The 15,656-nt window shown below is 44.6% G+C and overlaps 1 protein-coding gene across 7 annotated transcripts in view; it reads left to right on the top strand.

Annotated features, from left to right (window-relative positions):
- The window catches only part of DOCK11 (dedicator of cytokinesis 11), a 201,496-nt gene that overhangs the window by 34,401 nt on the left and 151,439 nt on the right, over positions 1 to 15,656 (top strand). The window lies entirely within an intron of this gene.

The raw sequence follows: 15,656 nt of genomic DNA on the forward strand, positions 1-15,656 counted from the left end.
AAGGGGTTTAAACAAAGGAGTACTGTGATCCAACCTCTGTTTGGATCAAATTAGCCATTGAAAAGGTGTTGGGAACAAATTAAGTGTAGATTGGCAGCTGATTTTTTTTTTTTGTCAAAATGAAATGTTTAGGCTAATTTGATGTCTGCCACGTGAGGAAGACGTCTTGTAAGCATTTCTCTCTCTAAGGGAAAATCTCTTTGCATAAATAGAACTCTCTCTTTATTTTCCTTAATAGTTTTGTATGCAGCTCTAATGAGTAGTTTTCCATAATTCAGTGTATTGCTCCTGGAAAATGTAGACAATGGGGCAAATTTTCAGCCTATGCTGTCATTTTATGGATTAATTTCCATTAGCGCTGACCTTCTGGCTTTCCGTGCATAAATATGAGTAAAACATCTGTTCGTGTCATTCCCCTGCTTCAGGACCTCTGTTGGCTCCCCATCACCTACACCAGGAAACAGTCCAACTCATTGCCTTGGCGCACAGAGCCCTTCAGAAACGTGCCTTTCCAGCCCATCTCTGCCATTTCTCCCCGTTCTGTCCGTCCCCAGATTCGCTGAACACGTGCTTTTATTCCTTCATGCTATTTATTCACCTTCTCTTCTTTTTTTTATTCTTATTAAAATTTTTTTTTAAGTTTATTTATTTATTTTGAGAGAGAGAGAGAGAGAGAGAGAGCGAGCCTGTGAGCACAAGCGGGGGAGGGGCAGAGCGGGAGAAACGCAGGCAGGCTTCCGCCTGGCAGCGTGGAGCCCGATGTGGGACTCGAACTCATAAACCGCAAGATCGTGACCTGAGCCGAAACCAAGAGTCAGACGCTTAACTGACTGAGCCTCCTGGGCGCGCCTGCTTATGCTCTCTCCTTTGCCTGTGATGCCTTTATTCATCTTGTCCGCCACGGGCATTTTTATTCGGTGCTTCGAGGCCGAGCGCACACGCTGCCTCCTTTCTGAGCCCCCTTCCCCAGTGGAATTCCTCTCTCCCTTCCTTGTGACCCCACAGCAGTCTCTGTGTCGCCTGTCCGAGCCTCTACCCTGTTGTATTTTAACTCTGTTTCAAGGGGTCTGTCTTTTCCCCAAGCCTGTGAGTTCATGAAGGGCAGGACCCACATCTTGGCCACCTTTGTAGCCCATTGTCTGGCACGCAGTTGATGCTCAGTGACTGTATAGGACGAAGCTGTGTGTCTTGTATTTCTGTGCGTAAGAGTTCCAGAAGAGCCCTCAGGGCGTGGTGGGGCAGCTAGCCTCACTTCTGCAACGGGCCAGTCGGCGGAATCTATGGCCGGAGTGTAAGATCCCCACACGTTGACACTTAACCATTTTCTAATAGGGAGCAACATGGTGAGTATACTGGGAACTCATCTCTTACCAAATATTGGAGGGATTTTTTTAGGTATAAGGAACTGAAACTGGGTATGTTATTTTTTTCTCTTCTACTTTTCTTTTTAAAACTTTTTTGGTAATTTTTTTAAATGTTTTTTGTTTATTTTTGAGAGACAGAGCATGAGCGGGGAAGGGGCAGAGAGAGCGAGGGAGACACAGAATTGGAAGCAGGCTCCAGGCTCCGAGCCGTCAGCACAGAGCCCGACGCGGGGCTTGAACTCGTGAATCGCCAGATCGTGACCTGAGCTGAAGTTGGGCGCTCGACCGACTGAGCCAACCAGGCGCCCTTGTTTTTTTAATTAAAAAAAAAAACAAACTTTAAGTAGGCTCCATGCCTAACACGGGACTTGAACTCACAACCCCAAGACCAAGAGCCACATGCTTTACCGAGCCAGCCAGGCACCCCTCGCTTTCTTAATAGCTTTGTTCAGATACAATTTACATACCATACAACTTACCCATTTAAAATGTGTAGTTCAGGGTGGGGGTTAGGCAAAATGGGAGAAGGAGAATGGGAGGTACAGGCTTTCAGTTATGGAACGACTAAGTCATGGGAATAAAAGTCACGGCACAGGGAACATAGTCAATGATATTATAATAGTGTTGTTTGGGGACAGATGGTAACCACACTTGCGGTGAACATAGCATACGGTATAATCTTGTCAAATCACTGTGTTGTATACCTGAAAATAACATAACATTGTATGTCAACTGTACTCAAAAAAATGACAGAGAAAGAAAAAAAAACTATCAACAAACAAATGTTTAAAAACGTAAGTTGCCAACAATAGGTGAATCGCCTGAATATTTTGCAGTTATGAAAATTCTGCTTTGCAATAATTTTAAGTGACGTGGAAAATCTTCAGGCAACGATGTGAGGTGAAAATGTGGGACACAAATTTTACATGAAATAACTATCCCGTGTGTATGGTGGATCGCAACTATTTACAATATGCATAGGAGAAAACACCTACAAAATTACAAAAAATATCAACAGTGGGGGAAGAAAGCGTATATTTTCAAGGCTCTTAGTGTACTCACAGATATGTGCGACCATTACCACGATCAATTCTAGAACATTTCTTCTTTTTGTTTTTTAATGGTTTTATTTTTGAGACAGAGAGACAGAGCCTGAGCAGGGGAGGGGCAGAGAGAGAGGGAGACACAGAGTCTGTAGCAGGCTCCAGGCTCCGAGCTGTCAGCACAGAGCCCGACACAGGGCTTGAACTCACGAACAGTGAGATCGTGACCTGAGCTGAAGTCGGATGCTTAACCGACTGAGCCACCCGGGTGCCCCAGAACATTTCTTATCATCTCAAGGTTATTTACTTAAGACCTTCAGAAAACCTTTCACAGCGGGGTGCCTGAGGGGCTCAGTCAGTTGAGTGGCTCAGTCTCAGTTTCAGCTCAGGTCACCGGCTCACAGTTCTTGGGATCGAGCCCCACGTCGAGCTCTCTGCTGACAGCACGGAGCCCGCTTGGGATTCTCTCTCTCCCTCTCTCTCTGTCCCTCCCCTGCTTGCATGCTCTCTCTCTCTCAAAATAAATTTTTAAAAATGTTAGAAAAAAAAAAGAATGCAAGATATGTTATACTTGTGTTTATAAAACTCAAGAAAAAGTCAAGGATATTTCTTTTTTGTTTTAAGTTGGAAGTGGGCACCAAGATCCAAGGCAGGTTATATTTGTTGATGGTCACAGAATGAGGACGGTCTAATTTCTCCTTGCATGAATGGATTTTCTGCCATAACTCTTCTTGTCTCTGTGAACTTGTTGAACTCTTTGATTTACTAGAAGGAAAGCCATTTTGTATAACGAAGGCCCATTTCCCCCCCTGTCAACAGAGGCTTGCTGAAGAACAGAAACAAAAGGCACTTCTTGTTTTAAAAAGATACTTTGCCACTCAATTTTTTCAAGCCTTTCTCTTCATTTTTACCTCTTTTTGTCTTTGAGTCATTTAAATGCTTCTTAGCACAAAGTGAACACACGAAGTCAGGGGTGATTGAATTCAAATCAGTTTTCCTGTCAGCCAACCAGTGGAATAAACTTAGGATTAGTGGTTAAAGTGAAGTTATGGAGGGGGCCGCCTGGGTGGCTCAATCGGTTAAGCGTCCGACTTCGGCTCAGGTCATGATCTCACAGTCTGTGAGTTCGAGCCCCGCGTCGGGCTCTGTGCTGACAGCTCAGAGCCTGGAGCCTGCTTCGGATTCTGTGTCTCCGTCTCTCTCTGACCCTCCCGCATTCATGCTCTGTCTCTCTCTCTCTCTCTCTCTCCCTCTGCCTCAAAAATAAATAAACGTTAAAAAAAATTTTTTTAATGAAGTTATGGGGAAGATAGACTGTTTTGAAATTCTGTTTATTCATTTGGAGATAATCTAGATTATTTGCATAGTATTTGAGTTGGCTGTAATGAAAAACACTTGTTAACGGGGTTTGAAGTAATCATATAGTATATATACAGACTTGTTTATTTCGTTATTAAAAATTATGTAAATTCTTTGTAGGTTTTTAAAAATAGTTCTTGAGTTTATATAAATAGCTAAATAGACTTGGAAAAGGGAAGTAATTTGACATTTAGAAAGGTTTCCTCCCTCAGGCGCCTGGCTGGCTCAGTCGGTTAAGTGTCTGACTCCTGATCTTGGCTCAGGTCGTGATCTCACGGTTCGTGAGTTCGAGCCCCGCGTCGGGTTCTGCGCTGACAGGAAGGAGCTTGCTTGGGAGGCTCTCTCTCCTTCTCTCTCCGTCCCACGTAGGGCTGGACACTTAACCCTCTCCTGCTCGCTCTCTCTCTCAAAATAAATAGATAAACTTTAAAAATAATAAAGAAATAAAACCTTAAAAACTACAAAAACATAAAAAGCGTTTCTTCCTATGCAGAAACTCTAAAAAGGGGGAAAAAAATGAGTTTTCGTTTTCCTCAGTGTTTCTCTATTGGATCTAAATACCTTTAAAGTCTCACTTTGCCGATTCTTAGCACGTTAAGTTGTTCCTAAAAGCCGAGCTCTGGAAATTCATTCTGAGAGTGGTATAGCTTTCCTCGTGTGCTGCCATTTGGGCTTGGAAGGCATACACGCAGCGTAGGTCTCTTTGTATCATTCAGCTGGTCATCCCTCATGATCCACAGAAGCTTCTGGCTTTGTAGTTCTCAAGGCTCTCTCTTCTAGGTTCCGTGGAGGATACAGAGATGAATTAGATACGGTCACACTCTTACTGTTCTTTTTTTGTAACTTGATTCTTACCCTCTTGACGTTGGATCTGCCAATTCCTTTCCCCCAAGTAAAAGACCTTAGGTGCTAAATCCCTACTCATCGATGGCAGATGCTAAATTGGGAGCAGCGGCTCGGAAATGCAAAACTCCTTATCCAATTACCTTGCCGCCTCTCTAAGCCCGTCTTGCTCAGCATCATCCAGGCGACGAGAAGGCAAGATCGCCCTTTGGTAAACATGATCGCATAGTTTGAGTAAGCTTTAGCAAATCCTCAAACGCAAAGCCTGTCCGAGGAAATGAAGCACGGTGGGGAGGTGCGTTGTTTTTGTTAAGTTCGCCGCACGTAGGTTTACGATGTGTGTCATGGGGAAGGGCGCCGGTCCTGGGCTCCATTGGATAATAGGTTTGAATCCTGTCTCGCCAATGTGCGACACTGGACCTGCCTGAGCCCCCATTCTCCTCATCTGTAAACTGGGCAGGGATAAGCACGGCCCAATGGTCTCGTGAAAAGTGACAAATCTTCCCTTAGTTGTCTGCTTTAAGAAAGGTCGGTGTCTTGAATGCAGTTTGTATGTGGATTTTTGTGCCAAGATTTGCCCTGAAAAACAATCTTCATTAAAATATGTTCCTATTTTGCCAAGCTGGGTTGTGCTAACTGGAAGGATGGCCTTCCCTCCCCCAGCATCGTTGTCAGATTATGTGAATACAAAGCTTCTTCGGTACTTGCAGTCCCTTTTGGGAAAGAGGGCGAGAGATGTGCTGGGAAAAGGTAATCGTGTGATTTCGGAAAGACAAGGTCATAAAAAAGTCAAACCCTCTCTTCGAACCTTACGAAAACATTTGTCACACACGGGGTTCCTTGGGGCCTTGTGGGGGCCCCCCAGAGATCTCTAGTTTCCGTCGGTGGCACATCGTCACTTCTGTTTTGCCCGCCGCTCATCCTCGCGCACCGCCGTTGACGGTTACCTAGTCTCTGACCTTACAGAGTTTATCAACAGAAGTAGAAGACCAGAGGAAACCGTCGGAGACCACATACACCCACACAGGGAAATTCTTCTGATGGATTCGAATATAAATATATAGGCTTGCACGCTTGAGTGTGCAAAAACACTTGTGCAGTTGCTTTGTTGGAAGATGGGGCTGTCGGAGGGTATGACAGATGCACGGAAGCCAAGCGGGGTTTAAATTACAACAGCCTCTGCGATCAACTTGAACGTCTTGGGTCTATCTCCCCTCCCCCCCCCCCCCCCCCCCCGCCCACCACTGCTAAACGGTGAACTTCTCAAGGGCCGGGTCTGGTTCTTTTTCATCTCTGCATTACCAGGTGCTAGCACGGGGCCTGGACCTTGGCAGGGGACCCGATAAATGGTATATCGCAAACTCACTTTTCTTTTCTGCATTGCCGGAAGTTACATGCCCCCAGTGGCCACTTTGAGTGCAAAGTGTTATTTTAAGATATTCTCTGTGGAGAAAGCACACTCCAGACTCTGCTACCAGTGTCTCAAACAAAAGGGGAGCTGAAAGCCTTGGTGGGGGAGGGGGGGGAATCTGGAGAAATTCCAGAGGGAGGGAGATAGAGGAAGGATGGGAAGGAGAGATTCATTGACTAATGCCCTCTTTTTGAGTAGGTTCTTCTTGCCTGAGATTGTTGTTTTCGAGAAGAATATGTTCATTTAAAAAATATTTTTCTTAATGTTTAGTTATTTTTTTGAGGAAGAGAGAGAGAGAGAGAGAGAGCAAGCAGGGGAAGGGTAGAGAGAGGGAGACACAGAATCTGAAGCAGGCTCCAGGCTCCGAGCTGTCAGCACAGAGCCCGACGCGGGGCTCGAACTCACAAACCGTGAGATCGTGACCTGAGCCAAAATCGGACGCTTAAGTGACCGAGCCACCCAGGTGTACCTGTTCATTTTTTTTTTTAAGTTTATTTATTTATTTTGAGAGAGACAGAGACAGCGCGAGTGGGGGGGGGGAAGGGTGCAGAGAGAGGAAGAGAGAGAATCCCAAGCAGGCTCCTCGCTGCCAGCGCAGAGCCCGATGCGGGGCTCTATTTCACGAAACCGTGAGATCATGACCTGAACCGAAACCAAGAGTCGGATGCTTAACCGACTGAGCCACCCAGGCGTCCCAAGAAGAATATGTTCAGATGCCATCGAAACAGTAGTGTGATCACAGTGCCGTGGAAATGGGCTTCTGACTTTTGGGCTAAGTCATTGTATTTCCTAAACCAGTTGCTGTTATCTGTGCTCCTTCTTGCACTGAAACTTAACCTTGGAGAGTGGGGTGGTTAGTGGTGGTAATGGGTTTTGAATTCGCCCAGTACTCCGCTGCTAAGCTTTCTGGTCTCCCTCCCAGTGTGCTACAGGAGGGATTCTGGGAAGCCAGAAGACTTGCAGAAGAGACATTACATTCTTAGAATTCTTAAGGAGAACTGGTTGCTAAAGTAAAAGATTTACCAGTAAACTAACGACCTTTGGTGTAAGATCTAAGCAGAAGCAACCCAGGCTGATTGCACATTGTAGACAGAGATATATTATGCAATTATCATTGCTTTTTAAATAAAATGGAAATTATGTGGTTACGTTTCTTTTTTTTTTTTTTTTTAACGTTTATTTATTTTTGAGACAGAGAGAGACAGAGCATGAATGGGGAGGGTCAGAGAGAGGGAGACACAGAATTGAAACAGGCTCCGGGCTCTGAGCTGTCAGCACAGGGGCCCGATGCGGGGCTCGAACTCATGGACCGCAAGATCGTGACCTGAGCCGAAGTCAGCGCTCAACCAACTGAGCCACCCAGGCGCCCCTCTAATGATAATATAAATAGGCTTGCTAGTAACGTGAGCTCTTAAATACATGAGTGGTTGTATTATAGAGAACAAGCTGGTGGTTGTCAGAACATGGGGCGGGGGCGGGGGGTGGTTGGGGCATGGGTGGAATAAGTAAAGGGGATTAAGAGCATTCCAGTTATAGCATAAATACCTTAGCGATGAAAGGTACAGCATAGGGAATATAGTCAATAATATTATAATAACATTGTGTGGTGACAGATGGTGACCATACTGACTAATGTCTGCAATTGTCGAATCACTATGTTGTACACCTGAAACTGATATAACTTTGCATGTTAATTACACGTCAATTAAAACAAGTACATGAGTGGTTGGATGGTCGAATATATACATGCGCGTATATATATTTACGTATTTATTTTAGGATTACAAGCATGGTTTTATAATGATACATACATAGTTAAGATGATGAAAGGTCAGTCACCTCATATAGTAGATGTAGAGGGAACCACCACAAAATCATAAAATCTAAGTGGTTAATGCTGTCAGTGACACCCAATAAGGAGCCATTGTTTCCTCTCTTTGGACCAGGAAGTAGACGGTAACCAAATTTGTATTGATGAATTTCCTTTCTTTCCTGTTCTTTCTTTCTATGTTAGAAATCAGAAAGTCATCTCAGGTTGGGGAATCATACATTTCTTTACAGTTTTAGGGTTTACAACATGGAAGTCTATTCAGATTTGGTCCTAAGTAAGCCTGGGAAAGTGTACTGCGTCCCAAACCGTACTACAAAGATTGATATTTTAAATTTTATTTTATTAGAGGGACACCTGGCTGGCTCAGTCGGTAGAGCATGTGACTCTTGATCTCGGGTCGTGAGTTCAAGTTCAAGCCCCACGTAGAGGCTAGAGTTTCCTTTAAAAAAAAGAAATCCAGAAAAAATTTTATTTTATTAGAGATTAGAAAAATACGGATTTATTTTCCTTCATGGGGGTGACATACGGCTTACTGTTTGAATAAATATTTCAGTGAAGGAGAGATTCGATTTGAAGAAAAACATGAAGTATAGGATAGTGCAGAAGGTATGCCAAAGTCCTGAAGATTGTGTGTGAATGAGTTGAATTTGGAGAACACTGCTAAAAGGAGAATCCGGACTTGGGATACCTGGATTCGAATCCTGATTCTGCCACTAGCTGTAGATGGCTGAACTTTATTAAGCCTCTGAGGCTGTTCCTCCATGTATGAAGTTGAAGTGATGGTATTTTCCTTGTCTACCTGGCAGGTTGTGGTAAGAAACCGGTAGAATGTGGAGTACCTGGGTGGCTCAGTCGGTTGAGGGTCCGACTTCGGCTCAGGTCATGATCTCGCGGTTTGTGAGTTTGAGCCCTGCATCAGGCTCGCTGGGGTCAGGGCAGAGCCGGCTTCAGATCCTCTGTCCTCCTGTCTCTCTGCCCCTCCTCCACGCATGTGCTCGCGTGCTTTCTCTCTCTCTCTCAGAAATAAATAAAACATAAAAAAACAAAAAAACAGGTAAAACATATATTGAAAGTGTTTTCTGAAGGCCACATAGTGATCTTCAGGTGAAACAATAAAATAAAAATTTAATAATATTGGGTGCCTGGGTGGCTCAGTCAGCTGAGCATCTGAGTTCAGCTCAGGCCATGATCTCATGATTCGTGAGTTCGAGTCCCGCATCGGGCTCGCTGCCGTCAGCGCAGAGCCTGCTTCGGATCTCCTGTCCCCTTCTCTCTCTGCACCCCCCACCCCCCACCGCCTTCTCAAAAAAAAAAAAGTTACTAATATTACTAGCAAGTTATTTCAAGAGAGCTTCCAAATCAATGAGTGAGAACTTTCAAAGGCAAACCGTTTTGGGTTTTTTTTTTTTTTTCTTTATGGTGAAAACGGAGTAGGTTCCAAATTTAGGCTGACGGTTTTCCTGCCACTGCTTACGAGGAGAAGGCTGAAGCATATGCTTGCTTCTCTCCAGATTGTAGGAAGGCTTTTGCCTTTCCCTTAACGCCGCCACAGAACTGTGCAGAAATTCGCAGTGGGACCTCGCTATTCTCTGAATGCTTATAAAGTACCGTTGGTTAAAACCCAGTTTTCTTGCGTTCTGAAAAAGCGCCTTCTCTGACCAGTGAGCGCACACGCTGGCAGGAAGGAAAAATTCCGAACCTGCGGGAAAAGACCCTTTTTGTGTGTGAGGGAAGCTTTCCTAAGGGAAACCCTGTTAAGTCTAATAGTCAAATGGTAAAGCTGAATAGCAAAAGTTAGACCGGGGATACGTTCTAGACCACAGGGCAGAGCCACCGTGAAATCAGGATAATTCTGAGAGTCAAAGGTTTTCCTTGTCTCTGATGCCAAGAGAGTTCACAACTGAATTCTACTGGAAGAGGACGGAGGGAGCGGTTCTTTGGGGGGCTGACTCCTAATGTGGCCTCTCTTTCACTTCCGGTTTGAATTGTGCTTTTAACAAGCCTGTGGGAGGGGGTGGGGGAAACATGAGGATTGGAGGCCTGGCGGGGGGTGGGGGGGAGGTCAGTCCTTCCTTTTTTTCTTCTTGAAGAGATGAAGCCCCACTCACAGCCCCAGATCTTCCATTAGGGTAAGCTTTGTGGGACTCAGAATACACACCCCAACTTTTTCTACAATCCAGCTACCCCCTGGCAAATGAAGCAGGAGAATGCTTAATGCGGTGAGGTTATTTTTTTAATGTTTATATATTTGTGAGAGAGGGAGAGAGAGACACAGAGCATGAGCCGGGGAGGGGCGGGGGGGGGGGGGCGCGCGGAGACACAGAACCCGAAGCAGGCTCCAGGCTCTGAGCTGTCAGCCCAGAGCCCGATGCGGGTCTCGAACCCATGAACTGCGAGATCATGACCTGAGGCAAAGTCAGACGCTGAACCGATGGAGCCACCCAGGCGCCTCAGTGTAGTTGGTTTGAAACGAAAAGTGAAACCTTGTTCCATAACATGAATTCATAGCCTTCAAAGCCTAGGGCATGCTGTAGGCTTCAGGTCTGGAAGGCTTATTTTATACTGAACATTTATTTTTTTTTTTTAATTTTTTTTAACGTTTTCATTTATTTTTTTGAGACAGAGAGAAACAGGGCATGAGCAGGGGAGGGGCAGAGAGAGAGGGAGACGCAGAATCGGAAGCAGGCTCCAGGCTCCGAGCTGTCAGCACAGAGCCCGACGCGGGGCTCAAACTCACGAGCTGTGAGATCATGACCTGAGCCGAAGTCGGACGCTCAACCGACAGAGCCGCCCAGGCACCCCATATACTGAACGTTTAAACAAGTGATTCATTTTGGACCTACGCTTTTTTCCCATATCGCATTAGAAAGCATTTCCACAACTGCATTAGGAGGCTGAAAGAAGGTTTTCTTTCTTTTTGTGTTTTTCTTTTTCCTTTTTCAGAGTTACTTGGAGCAGGTACTTGTGAAATTATTGTACAGAGAGATTAACAGATGCCAATTCAACAGGTTAAACTTTGAAATTTGAGGACTGTTTTTGCAATCTGTATTGAGCGGATAGTTGGCAAGCAAGACGAAAAGCAAGACTTGGCAATTATTGTCAGCGCCTCAGGCTTGCCTTCCTTTTTTTAAATATAATTTTAAAAAATTAATTTATTTATTTTGAGATAGAGCACGAGCAGGGGAGGGGCAGAGAGAGAGGGAGACACAGAATCCGAAGCAGGCTCCAGGCTCCAGCTGTCCGCACAGCCCGATGCGGGGCTCAAACCCAAGGACCGAGAGGTCATGACCGAAGCCGAAGTTGGATGCTTAACCGACTGAGCCACCCAGGCGCCCCCATCTATCTATTTATTTTGAAAGAGAGAGCACAAGCTGGGGAGGAGCAGAGAGAGAGAATCCCAAGCAGGCTCCACGCTGTCAGCACAGAGCCCGATGTGGGGCTCAAACTCACGAACTGTGAGATCATGACCTGAGATGATACCAAGAGTCGGGCACTTAACCAACTGAGCCACCCAGGCTCTCCAGGCTTGCCTTCTTAGATGGGGCTTTATTCACTTAACTTCTCTGAGTCCTTGATCACAGACTCTGAATGTTCGGCATGGAAGTTGCCGTCCCTTTCTTTTCACCTGGGTCTGTGAAAACATGATAGGTCCAATTTTACTATCAGAAAATATGAGTTCCCAAAACAGGAACTGTTTCTTCTGTTTCAACTCATTTTGTACCAGTATTCACAGACGTGATAGGGGATGATCAACTTGACTTGATCTTGTGGGTCTACAAGTTCAAATTTAAGACTGGACATAGATCTTCGTGAGCATCTTCCCCCCCCCCCACCCAGGTTTACTGAGGTTAATTGAAAAAGAAAATTGTATATTTTCAAAGCGTAAGGTGTGATAATGTAACATACATATAGATTATGAAATGATTACCACCATCAAATTAGTTAACACATTTATAACCTCGCATACTTTTTAAAAAAAAATGTTGGGGCGCCTGGGTGGCGCAGTCGGTTAAGCGTCCGACTTCAGCCAGGTCACGATCTCACGGTCTGTGAGTTCGAGCCCCGCGTCAGGCTCTGGGCTGATGGCTCGGAGCCTGGAGCCTGTTTCCGATTCTGTGTCTCCCTCTCTCTCTGCCCCTTCCCCGTTCATGCTCTGTCTCTCTCTGTCCCAAAAATAAATAAAAAACGTTGCAAAAAAAAAAAAAAAATGTTTATTTATTTATTTAGAGAGAGACGGAGAGAGCCCAAGCGGGCAATAGGGGAAAAGAGAGAGAGAGAGAGAGAGAAGGAGGAAGGGAGAGAGAGAGCAAATCCCAAGCAGGCTCCACTGTCAGCATGGACAGAGCCCCGTGCCTGATGGCGGGGCTTGATCCCACGGACCGTGAAATCAAATCATGACTTGAGCCGAAATCAAGAGTCAGACTCTTAACCGACTGAGCCACCTCGGTGCCCCTTGCATGCTTGTTTTTGATGAGAACGCTTAAGATCTGGTCTCTGAGTAAATTTAAAGTATGCGATATCGTATTCATAACTATAGTCACCATGCTGTGCATTATAGCTCCAGAATTTACTCATCCTATAACTGAAGTTTGCACCTTTTGAGTGATATCTCCCTATTTCCTTCATCCCCCAGCCCCAGCACCTACCACTCTACTTTTTTTTTTTTTCAGATTTCACATATAAATGGCACCATATAGTATTTCTTTGTTGTTGTCAGAAGAGAATAATGAGAACCCAGGTACTAATCACCCATCTTTACCGTCAACAGTGATCAAGTCTGTGTCCTCCTTTCGGGTCCTACCCCAATGGGAAGGTTTTTTATCTTAATTGAAGTATAGTTGACACACAACATTTTGTTAGTTTCAGGTGCACAACATAGTGTTTTGACATTTATATACGTTATGAAATGCTCACCATGATAAATGTCGTTACCATCTGCTATTAGATAAAGTTTTTACGATATCATTGACTGTATTCCCTGTGCTGTAATTTTCTTTTTTTTTAAAAAAGTTTTCTTTTAACATTTACTTATTTTTTTTGAGAGACAGGACATGAGTGGGGGAGGGGCAGAGAGAGAGAGAGACCGAGAGACCGAGAGAGACAGAGAATCCAAAGCAGGCTCCAGGCTCTGATCTGTCAGCACAGCCCGACCCGGGGCTTGAACTCAGGAAGCACGAGATCATAACCTGAGCTGAAGTCGGACGCTCAACCGACTGAGACACCCAGGAGCCCCTCTTGTGCTGTAATTTTCATCCGCTTGACTTCATAACTGGAACTTTTGTACCTCTTAGTCCCCGTCACCTGTCTTACACACCTCTCTACCTTCTTCCCCTCTGGCAAGCACCAGTTTGTTCTCTGTATTTATGAGTCTGTTTTTGTTCTGTTTTCTTAGATTCCACATAAAAGTGAAATCGTATGATATTTGTCTTTCTCTGACTTATTTCACTTAGCCTAATACCCTCTAGGTGCATCCATGTTATTGCAAATGGCAAGATTTCATTCTTTTTTCATGGCTGAGTAATATTCCTCACACACACACACACACACACACACACACACACACACACACCCCATATCTTCTTTATCCCAGATACCATGCAGTTTTGTCCTTCTCTGTCTGGCTCATTTCCCTTATAACGTCCTCGAGGTTCATCCTCGGTGTTTCAAATGGCAAGATGGCCTTCTTTCTCGTGGCTGAATAATATTTCAGTATATGCATACATCACATTTCTTTCTCCGTTCATCTGTTGACAGACGCTTACGTTGTGACTTGGCCGCTGGGAATAGCATTGCTGTAAACGTGGGAGTGCAGATGTCTCTTTGAAATACTGATTTTGTTTTCTTTGGATAAAGACCCAGAAGTGGGATCGCTGGATCATATGGTAGTTCTGTTTTTAATTTCGTGAGGCACTCCCATACCGTTTCTTAAGGATCTTTTAGATTTGTTGAGTAGGATGCTCTTTGGTTAAAGTGGTTTAAACTTTCTAAGTACTCTCATAGAGGAAACTCTGAGATGCTCCTCAGATACAGAACTGAGATGCAGCTGTGACTTAATTGTGAACCACGTATAAAAACTGTTCTCAATTATAGCAGAATTGCAGTAGCTGAATTAGGCCAACGGCCCGTGTCCATTGACTGATGAATGGATAAAGAAGCAGCAGAATGCGTGTTTATATATATGGAATATTATTCAGCCATAAAAGGAACGAAATTTTGCTCATTGCGACGATATGGACAGAGCCAGAAAGTATTATGCTAAGTGAAATAAGTCAGTCAGAGAAAGACAAATACCGTATGATTTCATTCATAGGTGGAATTTAAGAAACAAAACTAACGAACAACGGTGAAAAAAAAAACCAAAAGAGACAGAGGCAAACCAGGAAACAGACTCTTAACCATAGAGAACAAACTGATGGTTACCAGAGGGGAGGTGGATGGGGTAGGTGATGGGGATTAAGGAGGGCACTTGTCTTGATAAGCACCGGGTCTTGTATACAAGTGTTGAATCAGTATATCGTTTACCTGAATCTAATATTATACTGTATGTTACCTAACTGGAATTAAAAAAAATTTTTTTTAATGTTTATTTATTTTTGAGAGAGAGAGCGCGTGTGCGCGCACACGCGTGAGCGAGTGGGGGAGGGCCAGAGAGGGAGGGAGACAGAATCCGAAGCAGGCTCCGGGCTCTGAGCTGTCAGCACAGAGCCTGATGCGGGGCTCGAACTCACGAACTGCGAGATCATGACCCGGGCCGAAGTGGGACGCTTAACCAACTGAGCCACTCAGGCGCCCCTTGCCTAAGTGGAATTTAAATAAAAACTTAAAAAAAACAATCTTCTCAAAGGAGTCTGTGGATGTAATATGCTGGAGACTGTCTCTAATACTGTGTACACAAATATAAATATAACTCCGATTCCATTTTGACACTAACTTTCAGTATAGCTTATATTCAAGTTTTCTTTATGTAGTTTTTCTAAATAAAAATTTTTAAGTAATTTTAATTCGATTTGAGGAGAGCAGTATTATTAGAAAGGGGAAATCTGTGCCCTCAAATAGGCAAAGAGGTAAAGTAGATATTATATCCCACAGCGATAAGTTCAGTGAAGAAAAAAAAATGATAGAAGTAAGTGGTGGGGTCCTCTTCCAAGTTCAGTTTCTCACGTGTTAGTATTTTTATGTATTTCGTGTTTTTTTAATTAAAAAAATTTTTCTGAGAGAGAGTGTGCAGGTGCGTGCAAGCAGGGGAGGGGCAAAGAGAGACTCTCCAGCAGGCTTCACGCTCAGCACAGAGCCCGATGTGGGGCTCGATCTCATGACCCTCAGATCATGACCTGAGCCGGAATCAAGAGTTGGACACTTGACCGACTGAGCCACCCAGGCGCCCCTCTTTGTGTACTTCTGAGGGGAGGAAAGGCTGGGTGAGGTAGAAAGAACAGAGCTTTTGTAGTCCCAGACCTAGGTTCGAATCCTAGCTCTGAAGGCAGACTAGTTACGTAGCGTGGGTTGCGTGCAAAGAGTCCTCGTCCGTAAGACGGTGACAAAGATTAAGCTTATCTCTATTCATTCATTCATTCATTCATTCATTCATTCATGAGTAAACTCTACCCCTAATGTGGCGCTCGATCTCATGACCCCTGAGATCAAGAGTTGCATGCTCCACTGACTGAGCCAGCCAGGAGCCCCAGGCCAAGCCTATTTCATAGGGGGGTCATGAGTATTACATGCGAAAACACAGAGCAGGCATCTGGCACAGTGGCTGGCATATAGAAAGGGCTTGGTAAATGCTAACTTAGTATTGCTCTAAT

This window comes from Neofelis nebulosa, chromosome X, assembly GCF_028018385.1.
Source record: "Neofelis nebulosa isolate mNeoNeb1 chromosome X, mNeoNeb1.pri, whole genome shotgun sequence".
NCBI lineage: Eukaryota > Metazoa > Chordata > Mammalia > Carnivora > Felidae > Neofelis > Neofelis nebulosa.